Below are 15,962 nucleotides of genomic sequence, written 5' to 3' on the forward strand. Positions count from 1 at the left end.
TCCGGGGGACAGGTGCAGTGAGCACTGACCCCAGCACAACTAACCAAGCTCAAACATAACCTTAAATGTTCAAATTTAGCACAACATAGCCCCAAGTTCCCAGCACATAACCATCTCAGCTGGGCCAGCTACAGACACATCGAGGTGGAGCTTCACTAGTTTTCTGCAGTCAAGTTTAAATTGCAACCCAGCGGATACTTAAGCTTGTAAATAAGAAATCCTAAAGATTTTGCAGGAAACCAGGAGGATGGAAATGCCCACACTGGAGGTGCACACAGTGGGCACCCTGCAGCTTTCTCCACTGTAACCCGGCCCTGGGCAGCAGGTCCCTGCCCGTCACCCCACCCTGGGCGCCCCTCACCTGCACACCAGCTCCTGTTGGCAGATGGACCTTCCATCCGCGTCAAGTAGTCAAACGTGGCTTGCTCTGAAGGCTCCAGGATTTCCTTTAGAAAAGCATCCATTTTTCCTCACTGAATATATGGTGGAGACACAAAACAAACAAAAAAAATAGTATCACAGGATAGTAAGTGACCAAAACTTTTTTTTCTCTTTTTATTTTTCCTCTTTTTATTAATTTTATTTTTTTTCCTCCCAGGGACACCGAGGCCAGCAGGAGGTTGGGGAAGCTGCTCCACTGCCAACAAACGCTGTGTTACTATAGAGATGTTACGGTCCAGCCCCTCCAGCCACACACACCATCCGGCTACAGATTCCTCTGAAAGCCCCTGCGGCCAGTGCGAGCCTGACGGGGGAGATTTCGTCTGGCTTTGGGTGTTACACACATCACACAGTGTTCACTGTCTCTTTAATAGCATCAGGCAGGCTGCAAAGTCATGCATTTTAAAGAAAACACCGGAATTAGATAAATTTAAGCTCCCATCCTCCCAGGGTTGTGCATGCACAGGGCGGCTGAGCTGCAGTTACCGTGTTGCACACGCTTTTCTGCGACCCTCTCCCTTTCCCAGTGCACGTAGCTTTGCTCAAAAAAACCAAAAACCACGCAAACAAAAACCCACCACACACACCCTAAAAAAACCCCCAAACAAACCACCACCAAAACCCACAAAAACAGAAAACAAAAAACAAGTGTACAAAGCAAGGGACTCCTTTGCCCACCTTCCCGGATTGCAAAAACTGCTGCACAGCAGGTACTGGCAGGTTTGCAGGTAATCTTTGCTTGCGCCTTTCCACACCTGCTCCTCCCTGTGCTGCCCATTCCCCCGCTCTCAGCTCATCATTGCCCGGGGCTCCTTCCCTGTCCCCGCTTTCCCTTTCCTGTCCCAACCTCCACCACCTCCATTGTCGCCCCCAGCACCTGGATGCAGCAGCAAAGTGAGGAGCAGAGCAGCCACCCCACCCCAGAACTCCCTCAGGAGCCGATCTGGTTGCCAGGAAAGCTTATTACAGCATAAAACCCAACCAGCACCTATTGAAATGAGAGATGGAAACTCAGGCCAGCTGCCGGAGGTGCTTTTATCCCCTCCAGCCACCTCCTCAATTAGTGCCACCAGCTGCCTCTGCCACCAGGCACACCCTGGGAGGGGGCTGGTCTTCTGTATGGGGAATTTCTCCTCCTTTGAGGAGTTTCAGCTGAATCCACCAGCTGGTTTAAAACCAACAAGCCTAAAACTAATCTAATTCGCCTTTGCACCAGGGAAGGTTTAGATTGGATCTTGGGAACAATTTCTTCCCCAAAGGGCTGTAGGGCACTGGAACAGGCTGCCCAGGGCAGTGCTGGAGTCACCATCCCTGGAGGGGTTGGACAGACGGAGAGATGAGGTTCTCAGGGACATGGGGTAGTGCCAGGGCTGGGTTAACTGCTGGGCTCAATGATCTTGAGGGTCTTTTCCAACCAAAATGATTCTGTGATTCTAGATGTCTCCAGGCATTCCTGTTGTCCTGTGCGTGGCCCTTGTACAGGATCATGTCTCTCCAAATGTCCCTTTGTCCCTTGGCTACCCCGGCTGTGTGTTTTTCTGGGCAGCTGACACAAGTCCTACATGCACTCCAGTGACAGTGGTGGAACCATATCGCCATCCTCCTCCCACACCAACTCTCCAGAAATTACACATCTTGGCTAGAAAAAGTCCTCCTGGTGACTTTGGTGCTGCTCCTTTGATGACCCTGTCCCTGCACATGCAGTTCAATTAATATCATCGGTCCTACAATGTGAACAAAATACCCGCATCCAGCCCTCTGAAAGAAACACTGATTAAATACCTGAAACAAGAGCTGGCCCCGTGCACACCCATGAAAGTCACCAACGTATGGTCACCATTGCCACACATAATGCAGATGGGTCTATCCCGTGGTTATTGCACCCATCTGGGTGGCCAAAGAGCTGGAATGAATCCGTAGAACCATCGAATCACTTTGGTTGGAAAAGACCTTTAAGATCATAGAGTCCAACTGTTAACAATCTCAATATCCAGCTGCCTGATCTCAACAGAAAATGGTGGCTTTTGTCTGGAAAGCTTTTAATAACATTCCACACAAATTGAAGTTCAATGCTAGCATGTCCACTAGTATGAAATTTTAGAGCCCCTATTATGCAGAATATTTAAATTGCTTTTAATTTCATGATGCTGAGAACATTTAGAAGCAAGTATTAATATATTCATTAATATGAACTTCAGCATAGGTGAAACTACTACATTTATCCACATTCAAATTGGGATTAAAGAAATTAGTAAAAGAAAGGAGACTAAGAGGGACTTCATGCTAACACTACAATCTTAATCCAGGGATTAAGCTGGGGGAGTTATTTTTTGTAATGCTCTTCTGTTATTATGAATACAGCATAGTGAAAAAGAATCTATGAAAGAGGGTCCACAGGACATGGAGGGGCCTCAGAATTTTATGCTGCCTTCTAAAGGTGATTTACCTTAAGAGCTGAATTCATTTCAGCTACAGTCTATCCCTCACTCCATCCAGCAAATGCACTATTTTGCTGACAAATTGAGAAGTTTAATTAATAGCAGGAACATATGTTAAGCCACTCCAAGCACACAGGCTTGGTTCATCAGATATGGTGCATCCAGAAATACCTCTGAGATTTGAAGCAAAAAAGAAACCCTAAAAGCCCCAAAACGTTCTCATGTCCTGAGCCCGTGCCCAGGGACCGATGCGGCTCCACGTGGCGCGGACCCAGCTCATTCCTTTGGCTCATGAAAACGTGGGATTCTCACTAAACCCAGCACTGAGACCCTGCGCATTAGACACCAGAGTTAAAAAGCAAATTTTGGCTTAGGCATTTCGTGAATCCTGGGCACTTTGGCTGGCAGTCGATTTCATGATCTTTAATAAGAAAAAAAAATAGAGAAAGGGAAGAAATTTCTTTTACAGCAAGAAAGCCACTTTCGATACTTTCTTTGGATTTCACGACAGATTCTGCATCTGTGCATTACCCTGCAGAGCCACAGAGGAAAAAGCATTTCAACAGGAGGAGGGAGCACAGGCTGAGCTCAGAGAGAGTTTCTACACAAAGCTTTGGGGAGCTTGTGATTCCTCCCAGTGCTTCCAGTTTGCTTCTTATGACAAATGCAGGAGCAGAAGAGAGTGTCAGCCTGTCCCTGAACCTTCTTCCCGCTGCTGTGCCCTGAATCTCTGAGCTCTGAGCCCCTGTGCTCCCCAGGCCTGGTCCCTGCGTGGGGTACAGGGAGGGCGCTTCTATTACGAAGGGTAAAAATAAACAGACTTTTACAAATAAATGTATAACAGCCCTTATTACTTGGTAACATTCTGATGGCTTTTAAAAGATTGCGAAGAATTGTGCCTGAAGATTTTATAAAACCTTTTCTACTTCTTGCAAAGCAGCTTTCCCTCCCTGCCCATGTACTTTGTGTACTGCAGTTCGGTGTCAGTGTTAAAATGTGGGAATTGTTTAAGGCTTCAGTATTCTAGCTTAAAATAGTACGGGAGAATACTTCAGTTACTACTGTAATCTTGTATTATTTACAAATTACTAAGTTATCTTTTTATATTTCTTGTATTTCCAAGTATTTTCTCCTGACTGCTGTGCTTTGAAGAATATGGTCTTCAAACAAGGGATTAACAGATGAAATGTTTCATGTAGATGAGATTCTTAGAGACGTGGTTTAGAGGTGGACTTGACAGTGGTAGGTTGACGGTTGGACTCGATGATCTTAAAGGTCTTTTCCAACCGAAACAATTCTATGATTCTGTGATGACCGTGTCCCCCTGCAGCCCCACGCACTGCCTGCGATGTCCCACCAGGTCAGTCCCTGCTGCAAAGTGCCTTCAGGCACAAAACAGCTGTTTTCTAACCGAAATGCAGAGGTCACACGGAAAGCAGCTGGTTGTCACCTGCAGCAGGTGGCTGAGGGCTCCCCGCGGGACGCCGGGTGTAATTCCTCACCCGATCGCACGTGGGAAAGGGATTTGGCCGCTCATGGGATGTCTGGGGTGAGTAATATCTCTGGCAAGCAGCAGGCGAGTTTGGGACGTGTGTAATGGTGCATCCCGTGCCACGAGAGCCTCAGGGGCCGCCTGTCCCCAAGGGGGCTGGGCTGACCACCCGTGCAGGCAGAGCCGTGCAAGCATCGCCAGCAACCCTGCCCGCCCCAGGGAAATCCCATGAGACGTGTCCTGCACCAAAACACACAGATCCTGCCCCAAAACGCAGGGATCCTGCCTCCTCCCCGCCAGATCCCCTCCCTGCGGGGTCACTGGAGGAAGCAGCGTGGCCCCTCTGTGTCCTCAAATGAAGGGTGAGGGCTTGGTCGGCTGGGGAGGAGGGAGAGCACATCTTCATCTTGTTTAGCTGCAGATTTTAATAATCATCATCTTGAGGGCTGCAGTCAGACAGCAGGAGGGGAACGCCCGCGGCGGGGGCAGAGGGTGGGAGCTGGAAGGCAGCAGGGTGGGAGCGGGGGCGAGATGTGGAGAATGCGCCCAAAACGACAGGCAGAAAGCAGCAAATTCAACCAGACCCAGGATTTCCACCCAAAATAACCCTGGGAGCAGGCATCAGGGCTGGACACTGCGGGACGAGCAGTGTTTTGGGGCTAAACAAGCCATCCCCACCTCTGTCCCCAGCCTTGGTGGCTGTGCTTGGGCATGTTCTGGCACCTCCATCCCTGTCCCCAGCCAGCAGCAGGGAAGTCGGGCACTCCTGAGACCCAGCTGTTTCGGTAGTGACAGTAACTGTTGTCACGGAGCATCATCACAAATAAAGAGGCGTTTGGCGAGCACACACAGGCAGGGCCCTGCCTGCAGAGCCAGGAGTTTCAACGCTGAGGTCACTTCTTCTGCCGCCCCAGCCCCAGCGCGTCCCAGCCCCGCGCTGGGAGGAGCGGGGACAGAGGGCAGGAGGGCTGGTGGGTGCACCCAGCTCCCCCCAAACCAGTGGAGAAAGGGAGAGGGGAGAAAAAGGGATCAGAGCTGAGGATGATGTTGTTCTTCCTGAAAAAGCCGTGAGTTACCTGCGCCGTGGAGCCTGGTCCCTCATCCCAGGGGGACAATAGCAGACGGGTGGCTGGAGGGAAGAGCTCTCAGTAGGAGCAACCAAAGGAGCCGTGAGGAGGAGATGCGATGGCAGACACATCCAGGTCTCAGTCCTGCAAGGATGTATTGATGAAAGAAGGAGGATGCAGGTTCAGACTAAACAAAAAGGGGTTTTTTTTCAGTGTGTAGTTGTACTGTGACATGCCTTGGCACAGGTACTGTGGATGCTGAGAGTTTTTGCTGGTGTAAGGGGGAGCAGGGGAGTTCAGGGAAGAGGTATCATAGAATCACAGATTAATTTTGGTTGGAAGAGACCCTCAAGATCATCAAGTCCAGCCATAACCCACCCCTGGCACAACCCCATGTCCCTGAGAACCTCATGTCCGTCTGTCCAACCCCTCCAGGGATGGTGGCTCCACCACTGCCCTGGGCAGCCTGTTCCAGTGCCCCACAGCCCTTTGGGGAAGAAATTGTTCCCCAGATCCAGCCTCAACCTCCCCTGCCGCAACTTGGGGCCGTTTCCTCTCATCCTGGCGCTTGTTCCTGGGGAGCAGAGCCCGACCCCCCTGGCTCCAAGCTCCTTTCGGGCAGGTCAGAGATCAGAAGGTCTCCCCTCAGCTCCTGTTCTCCAGCTGAACCCCCAGCTCCCTCAGCCGCTCCCATCACCCTTGTGCTCCAGCCTCTCACCAGCTCCGTTCCCTTCTCTCAACTCGCTCCAGCACCTCAAGGCCTTTCTTGGCGTGAGGGGCCCCAAACTGACCCCAGGACTCGAGGTTTGGCTGCCCCAGTGCCCAGCACAGGGGACGGTCACTGCCCTGGGCCTGCTGGCCACACTATTCTTGATGCACACCAGGATGCTGGTGGCCTTATCTGCTGTCCTGGAAACCAGCTCTAGCTCAAGCAGTCCTACCCTAGGAGAGCCCATCCCTGTGCAGGAGGTGTCCTGCAGTCCTTCAGCTCTTTACCTCTGGCCACTTTTGGAGAGCGACGTTATCCCGTTATCCCACGCCATTCCAGGGACCAGCCTCAGTGGCACCAGGCAGCGATGCAGAAGGGCTCACAGCCCCTTCGCACACAGAAGTCACAGTACTGAGGAAACACATTGACATCAAGCACGAAGGAGGCTTCCAAGAGGTTCAAATGTTCCTGGAAATGAATAATCGCTTCCTCTGGCAGCCCCCCTGCCCTGGGAAAAGGCGCTCCAGCCTTGGTCTGAAAAAAGCAGCAAGAAGACAATCCAACCCATGACGGCCTCTGGCAGGGCAGGGAGCCAAAGCCATCGCTGGTGTGACACAGATCCGGCCCGTCCTGGCCAAACTCTGCCACATCATTTAGGCTCAAGCCCTGTCCCCCAAAAGCCGGATCTATCACACAGCCTGACCCTGTCTCACCTGGGCCGTGGCCCTTTCCAGATGCCTTAGTGATGCGCATGGGAGGCGTAACCATTTCCAGGATTTATTGCTTATAGTCAGAGGTGCTAATTGTATGCACAGCAAAAGGGATCTGACAAGAAAATGCCCACAGAGGCACCTCTGAGCCATCCAGCGCCCAGGCTGGGCCCCCGCTGGCATCTCGGGCTCGGCATCGTGTCTGAGTGGTCTCACAGGCGAGGAAAACGGGTGTGCTGGGATGCTGGTGTGGTCCAGACTCACCGAGCGGAGGGAAAGCATGGTGACAACGTGTACAGCACAACACTGGCCTTGTGAAAACAGGTAGATGCACTGGTAGCCCTGTTTGGGGAAACTGAGGCAGGGAGCTGAGGCAACCTAGTTCCTTTGAAGGGGTCGATACTGAAGCTGTGGTTAAAGCCTGGACATTTTATCTCACGATCAGAGAAAGCTGCAAATCAAAGGAGTCCAGATGATAGTATCCACAGTCCTAAAAATCCTTTCCAGCTATCACCCACCTTCCTCCTCCTCTGTCTGGTTAAAAAGTCCCTCAGGGCTGGGCTGACGAAAAGAAGAAGGTCTCCAGTGACAGGGAGCCCCACTTTTGAAGGTGTCCCCAGCACAAGAACGTGCACACAGGTGTCAGAGACACCAAAGCTGCCCCTGAGCAGATGTCGTTCAGAGGCTGGAAGAGGAAGATGCGCAGCCCTGGGTGCACGGCAGCAGCCCCAGTGCTCCCGCGGTTCTCCAGCTTTGGGGGGTGATGGAGCCGCAGAGCCAGGAAACCTCCAGCAGCCTGTGAAAGGGCAGAGGCCAGCGGCTATTTCGCCCTTGCTGCTGAGCGAGCACTGGGCAGGACGAGATAAGAGCATCTCCAGGAAATCTGAGTCACCCCCGGCCGTTCGGTGGGACGGGAGCGATGGAAACGCGCATCTCTCGGTGAGCACTTTGGGCAGCTCCCAGCGCTTCTCCCCACACATCAAAACAACCTCCTGCTTTGCCAGGGGACCGGGGAAGTCAAGGGACAATTTTCCTGTCTGGGACCGGCATGAACTGTGGTAAACAAGCCACCTCTCCAGGGTGATTTTCCCCCCCTCCTCTTTGCGCTGCATCATTTATTCCCCATAGGAAACGCCCCAGTGCGAGCCAGCCCACCTCCCCTTTCCCAGTTCATGGCTTGGACTTTTTTCTTTGGGGGAGATAAGTGCCAGTCTGGGACTCGCCACCTCATCTTGGCAGTGCCATCTCCAAAAGATGGGTTGGGAGGAGGTCTGGGAGGCTAAAACAAGGACTTCAGCACCCCTGAGGAGCTTTGTCACCCATGACGGTTGTCACAGCCTCACCGCTTCCACCCACGGTCATGTCAACCCCTTATTTTCTGTCTTGCACATCAAGGCAAAGTCTGTCCTTTGGCCCCATGTTTGCGCAGCACATGGGATAAAAGGCTCCAGCTCAGTGCATTCAACACTGGTCCAACACAACAAGCCCGTGTTGCAAAGGCAGGACATTTCTTGGAAAGCTGGGATGTGCCCTGGTTTATCAGCTGGACAGGGCTCTGAGCAACCTGAGCTGGGTGAAGATGTCCCTGCTCATGGCCGGGTTTGGACTGGATGAGCTTTGAATGTCCTTTCCAACCCAAACTGTTCTGTGATCTTACTGCAGCTAAGCCTCCAGCCAGCACTTCAATGGTTTTGTATCCATGTCCTGCATTTTAAATTCTCTCCAGACATTGAGGTTGTTACTATTTCCGTATGCAGCTGCTGCATCCTACAGACTTGCAAGGTTTCAGCCCTTCAGTTGTGCTCATTTTCTTTTCCCCTTTCCTTGAAGGACCATGACACATCCCCCGGCCGTGTGTTTGCAGGACTCAGTGGCTGCTCGCTGGACATACTTCTGCGTTGCTAAATCATGTTTTAAGAAAATAGCTCGCAGCATCCTGACACACGTACTTAGCATCTCGCAGGGCTGCGAGCACCAGCCAATATTTTGCTTTTTATTCTGAATGACACAGGAAAAACGGAATGTCTCACCTCCGACCCCGGGAAGGGTCGCACAGATGGCTTCCAGACCCGGCAAAGTTTTAGGACATGGGATAATTCCCATGCACATTAGCTGTGCTGCTTCCTCTTGTGTAACTACAAGATATTTGCAGCTGTAAGTCAGAGGTCCTGCGTGCTCAAACCACAAGAGCAGAGCTGGAGAACTTTGGCAGGAGAGGTCTGAGCTGGAATTTCCTTCAAGTACATATTTAGACTAGGAGAGACCTGAGCTGTGGGGCTCACACTGGGGCTGGGGATGCTCCCAGGGCAGGAGGAGGATGCTCCGGGGGCAGAGCTGGGCTGTGCCCATGCCCTGCAATTACCCACCTCTGCTGGGGCTGATAAGATCCCAGTGCCCCCACACCTTTGGGTATTGCTGAGCTAAAGTTAAGCAGTCACTGAAGTTCAAAAATCCATGAAATCCATACCAAATCCATGAGAGCTGCACAGGCCACGAAACCCCTCTCAGTTGGCAGCACCCAGGGGCTGAGCAGGCGAGGAGCAGAGCGAAGGTCATTTGAAGTTGAAAAACTGATGAGAACAACAGCAACATCCATCCCGGCTTCCAGCCCTTGCAAAAGGTGGAGGCTCGCTCGGCTCAGCTGCTGCTGAGCTCATCCCCTGCAGCTGGAGCCTGTTAGACCTCCCTGAGGATCCACCGACAGCCCAGAGCCCAGACCTTGCCTTTGGCTCAAAAATTCAGAGGATCATACAATCATTTTGGTTAGAAAAGACCCTCAAGATCATTGAGCCCAGCAGTTAACCCAACCCTGGCACAACCCCATGTCCACGAGAATCTCATCTCTGTCTGTCCAACCCCTCCAGGGATGGGGACTCCACCACTGCCCTGGGCAGCCTGTTCCAGTGCCCCACAGCCCTTTGGGGAAGAAATTGTTCCCCAGATCCAGCCTCAACCTCCCCTGCCGCAACTTGGGGCCGTTTCCTCTCATCCCAGCGCTTGTTCCTGGGGAGCAGAGCCCGACCCCCCTGGCTCCAAGCTCCTTTCAGGCAGGTCAGAGATCAGAAGGTCTCCCCTCAGCTCCTGCTCTCCAGCTGAACCCCCAGCTCCCTCAGCCGCTCCCATCACCCTTGTGCTCCAGCCCCTCACCAGCTCCGTTCCCTTCTCTCAACTCGCTCCAGCACCTCAAGGGTTTTCTTGGCGTGAGGGGCCCAAAACTGACCCCAGGATTCGAGGTTTGGCCGCACCAGCGCCCAGGACGGGACGGTCACTGCCCTGGGCCTGCTGGCCACAGCAGTGCTGGTACAGACCAGGATGCTGGTGGCCTTCACAGCAGCCACGGCCGAGATGCGGAGAACGTGTGTGTGTGCACATGCATGTGAGCACATGCCAACACAGGGAGGACCTGTGGGATATGGGCTGCACACCCTCTACCCCAGCAGGGATCCACACCGTGGTGGTTTTTAGTGCCCAGTTGTTTCCCTGTGCACCCGTGCGATGTCCTCTGCCTGGCTCTCCAAGCCCAGAACGGGCACATTTCCCCTGGACGATGTGTGCTCCACCCTCCAAACCTCAGCATCCAAGACAGAGGCATGGACCTGTTCCTACCCTGTCTCTCCCTGGGAGAAATGATGTACAAAGTGAACTCCAGTTGCAGCGGGGCAGCCGGGCACCCCGGCCTGTGTTCGGCATATCTGCTTTGGCACGGAGCACACACAGGACACCAGCACATCACCGGGCAGCCCTGCCCTCTGCCAGCAGCGGGTTTACCCAGCACTGCCTGCACCGAGGAGTTTCGGAGATAGCAAATCTCCATCCAGACCAGGTGCACATCTCTCCCGTGCATCGAACATCAAGGGCTTTGCAACCCGCCATGTCACCGGGGACTGCCCTAGGGTGCCAGCTCCCCCATCCCCAAACCCCACGGAGATCCCAGCTCCTCAACACCCCGCTGCAGACAAAGTGCAGAAAGTTCATTTTCTCCTGCTTACTGCTGCCAGAGTGTCCTGGGCATGGCCAAGATTCTATAAAAACTTTCTCAGCAGGGGGAAAAAAAAAAAAGGAGATGTAGTGTTTTAGAAGCAGAGGACACCCTTTGTTTGCAATCCCAGCAGCTGTCATGGTCCCCAACACAGCAGAAGCCCTTTGAGCTGAGGCACTGCCGCGGCGCCGGGTTGCTGCGCGCTTTCCTCTCCAAGGTCTTCAGGTTGGCAAAGGGCCATCGGAAAGCAGGGAAATTTTTATTTCCAAAGAAATCTGCCTTCACCCGACCGGATTTGCATAGGTCAAGGTGGAGCCAGGCAGCCACGGCCAAACTCTTTGCAGGCTGCTCGCCCCGAGCGCTTGCGTGGATCAGCCCATTCCTGCCCACTCCCATTACTCATTCCCCGCCTGGGGTGGGGTTTTTTTGCAGAAATATTTGGAGGATGACTGCTTTTCCTACAAATGCCCGTATTTGCTTGCAAATTTGGATGCAGATATAAAATCCTCTCTTAGTCATTTGCACCCTCATTTTTAATGGACTTTTTGACTTGAGTACATTCATTTTAAGATGTCCGTAATAGAAAATGATTAAGCAAAGAGGAGGTGATTCATAGTATGCAAACATAGCTTGCCTGAAAGCAGAGGCTTGATTTATAGTTCAGCTAGGTGAGTTTTATGCTTGAGACACTTTTAATTTCAAGGGCTCAGTAACATGGTGTGTTTGGCTCTGGTATGGGGCTCTGATTTCCCTGTCTCACTCCGTTGTGGGTAAAAAGCGGGAGAACTGGCCCCTGCACTATTCCCACCCCAGGGAACAGAGAACGCCTGGTGCTGCTGTGTGTTTGGGGGGCTGACAGTCAGGTGGGACATGCCTGAGCTCTCTAGTCGTCATTTCTTAGAGAAAAAGCCCCCCTGATCCTCCTCAGGGCATGAAGTCACCTAGTTCCAAGAAGAGCCGTGGGGAAAGAGAGGTGCTGGTATCCACAAACATCCACGTACGGTGACGGCAACTGGCCACTGGGGCGAGGAAATAATTTCTTGCTGCTTTAAAAAAAATGCATATTAATAAGCCCCAAACCCTAACCCTGCATTACACACACACGCAGACCCACGTGTGGCCCCACGCCTGGAGACCTGAGCAAGAAGACGACACAAGACACGCATGGGTCACGGTGTTTGCCACGCTGGTGGAGGACGAGGAGGAGGATGAAGGGGCTGCGGGGCTCTGTGCGGATGGGGATGTCAGCCGGCCGAGGCTGCGGTGTGCACTGTGGTCCTGCCTCATAAAAATGAAATCCAAGGCCTGCATATACCAGGTCAGTTGTTTTGTGGACATCCTAAAATCATGTAAGAGCACTTTGGGGTCTGGTGGGGGCGAGGGCAGGGGAAAGCAGCTAAATGGAATGACAAGTCCTGTTGATACATCTGAAGCCAGAAACTTGGACGTTGCCAAAAATTACACTGGGGATGTTTGTACTTGAGGTCTCTCGGTGAGACCACCCGAGTAGAGGGGCCAAACCGTTCGCCTGGAGCGAGAGCGATGAGGAGCAACTGCAAAACCAGCTCAGAGCGAATTTGGGAGCTCTTAGGTAGGAACCAGCTGTGGCAGGGGATACACAGACCCGACGAGGGGTCGGGCTTTGAAAGCGTGGCTCTGCGCTGAAATGTCACTGAGGAGGTGACAGGTATTCCCTGCTCATCACCAAAACCAGCCAGTGCCACGAGTTGGGGGCAAGGACCTTTCTAAGCGTTCCAAGGGCCTGGAACTGCTGCTGGAGCTGCTGCACCTCCCTGGGCTGGGGGCTGTGACCTGGCAGGCACTGGTGCCAGGTTGTCCTGTCCCCCGGGTCCTATCATCCCAAAATATCATCATTTGAAGGCAGGGAAAGTATTGAGCTGCTCCTTCCGAGCACTGAAGGCAGGCAGTCGAGCCTGGAAGGCGTAGACGTGATTTTTATTGTGATGTCCAACAAATAAACCTGGCAGCTCCCACTAAAACCAATGGCAAAATTCCCTTCTAGTTTTTGGGAGCAAAACTAAGCCAAGCCAGTTTAATTTTCCTAAGCTAGGCAGGTGCTGGGCATACGGCTGAATTGCTTCCTAGGAAGGATTTATTTAAATCAGAGTTTACTCCCCAAATCAGGAGGGTCCCAAGGTTTGTTTGAGTAGACAACTCAGCCGGCTGGTCCCACACACACACCCAGCTGGGAATAAATTTATTTTTTACTTACTTTTTCCAACTCAAGTGGTTGCTCACACCACCCTGTAACATCAGGGCGGTGAAATCATGTTCCCGTTATATCCCCGCTCAGCCCCAGAAAGCTCAGAGGGAGCACTAACGGAAGGAGAGGTGGTTTTGGTTATTGTTTTCCTCTTTGTCACCTCTCTGCTAGGCACGGAGGACGAGGTGGCCGTGGCCAGGGGTGACGCCCAGGGAGGTGACACCCTTCCCACCGCAGTCCCACGCTCGCACGGGATGCGCCGGGCTGGCAGGTTGCTCCTGGCGCTTCTCACACCGCAGGATTGATTCTCAGAGGCGTTTCCAACGAGCCCTTCCAGAAAACTTTCTTTGCTCCATTTAAAAAAAATTATTTAATTATGTAAAAAGAAAAAAAAGAAAGCATAAGAGCTCCCTCTGCTGTCCTATGGGTTTAAGTGGAGAGAGGGACGGACTGAATTCTGCATCACGTCTGGGCTGGAGGGACCCGGCGGCTGGGTCAGCCCAGATGCTGCTCCAGATGTTTGCTGATGCTGCCCTTACACACGAGGGCCACGAGGGATGAAGAAGGTTTGCCCAGGGGACCACTGGCCAGGTGCTACTGAAGTCCCAGGCCCTTTTACCTCTGGTCTAGATCCTAATTAAACCAGACTTCTGGGCCCAACCCTGCAATTTAAAACACAGCAAACCAAGGGCTCACATGCCAAAGAGCTGTGCAAAGGGGTGCTTAGTTTTTTTCTCATCTGAAGAATTTTTAGGTGAGGTTTTGGGTCAGGACCTCTGCCTGCTGGTGGGTTTGGGCACCCCCAGCCCACCAGGCTCTCAGATCATAGAATCACAGACTCATTTTGGTTGGAAAAGACCCTCAAGATCATCAAGTCAAACCATTAACCCAACCCTGGCACTACCCCATGTCCCTGAGAACCTCATCTCCACATCTGGTTCAACCCCTCCAGGGATGGTGACTTCACCACTGCCCTGGGCAGCCTGTTCCAATGCCCGACAGCCCTTTCCGGGAAGAATTTTTTCCCAGTATCCAATCTAAACCTCCCCTGGCACAACTTGAGGCCATTGGGATGGGCTGGGAAGTCCCTGAGACCAGCGGCAGTTTCGGTGGGTGATTCAAATTCCTTCTGAAATAGGGTCCAGATGTGAGGGAGGGCTCCAACCAATGCGAAATATAGCCTGGCTACTGATTAAAAGAAACTTAAAATGAAGTTTTAAACCATACGACAGAGGGGACAGATGACAAGTGTGGAAGGTCCCGCAGGGGAAGAGGATCTAACGGGGGAACAGTCATACAAACCGTCAAAAAAGGGCTGGACTCAACATCAGTACACTCAGTAGGAAACCGTGAGTAACCGCCCCGACAGCTAAACCTCCTTTAATCTGGAAACATAACAGTGGGCAAGAGCAAGTGAGTGTGTCCTGTGGCAGAAAACCGAAATGACTCATGGGCTCCAGTGGTTACTATGGAGTTGTTTACACATTGCTTTGTGATTGAAAAATAGAGCAAAAAAATCTAAAGAACTCGCCCAAAATGAACTAAAGAGGAGGAGGTTTGCGCAAGCTGGCAGCACAGAGGAATAACTCAGCAGGTCAAGGAGGTTTCCAGAAGTTGAAAGGACTCAGGGATGAACCCACCAAAGAAACCCACGGCTTCTCCTGATGCTGGGTGGGTAGAACGTGGCAAGTGTGATACTGAGGTTTGGGGCTCTTTTTTAAGGACTCTGGGAGCAACATGAGGAATAATAGACCAGAAGATCCAACTCCTGTATTGAACAAACTGCTCAGACTTCTAAAGACCAGGATTCACAGAGATAAGAAATAGCTGAAGAGCATCAATGTGACTTTTGCCAATGGGAGTCCCACCTGGCAAACGCCAAGGCTCTTCAAAATGTGTAGCACAGAGCTGCAGGATGAGATGGTATGGAATTAATAGCCATTAACTGGATAATTTATAAATTAATACTTTGTGAAAGAATCCCAAACTAAGGATGTGTTAATCGGTGGAGCTGCCTGCTGCAGCACGCAGCGGATACTGAAAGTCTGGATGGATTCAGAAAGGAATCAGTCAAATGAACGGCAGCAAAATCCCCTTGGGTGACACAGAGGGAGCCGCAAACCTATGGAGGTACGAAGGGTGTTCCTGGACACGTGGTGTGCGTTTGCCATTTCCATACAGGCTTTGCAAGGCATGCAGAATTGGCTACTGCTCCAGACAAACCACTATTTGATGGGTTGAGTCTGGGAGCACCCAGACCTGCTAGAAGCACCCAAGGAAGGGGCTGTCCCCACAGCAGCACCCAAGGGCGAGAGGATCGGAAGGAACTGGAATCGCGCTCAGCACACCCGGTTTGCTTTTGGCACGCACAGGCAGATAACGACGGGCCCACGTGTCCTCCGCGGTATAAAAATGCTGCTATCGGGAAAACAGAAATAGCGCTTCCTTTCTCTCTTCCCTTCGCCTGTCTTATCAGGGTGGTGGGGAGGCTCTCAGTTTGCTGCGGTTTGCAGGGTAGCGACACCCACTCCAAATTGGGGCTGTTTGCATGGAAAGGCAGGAGGGAAGCAAGGAATTCCTTCCTGCCAGGAGCCCTGGAAGTGGCGCTGGGTCCTGGCCAGCATCCACCCTCCGCACCCGCATCCCCACTCCCTTTGGTCTCCCCAAAGGTCACTCTCTATTAGTCACTGCAGCTTTTTGTTGAGGAAATACCAGCAGTGATGTCCTGTCTGTCCCATGTGAGCTGGGCTGACTGCAGCCTCTGCCAAGCAACTACAATGGACCCTGCAGCCCCGGCAGGTCTCCAAGAAACCTCTGGAGGAACAGCCAGACCGGCTCCAAGTGCCGGGAGCCAGGTTGTCTGTGCACACTCAGCATCTTCCAGGCAGGGGGTGGCACAGAG

The sequence above is a fragment of the Caloenas nicobarica genome, chromosome 18, assembly GCF_036013445.1.
Source record: "Caloenas nicobarica isolate bCalNic1 chromosome 18, bCalNic1.hap1, whole genome shotgun sequence".
Taxonomy (NCBI): domain Eukaryota; kingdom Metazoa; phylum Chordata; class Aves; order Columbiformes; family Columbidae; genus Caloenas; species Caloenas nicobarica.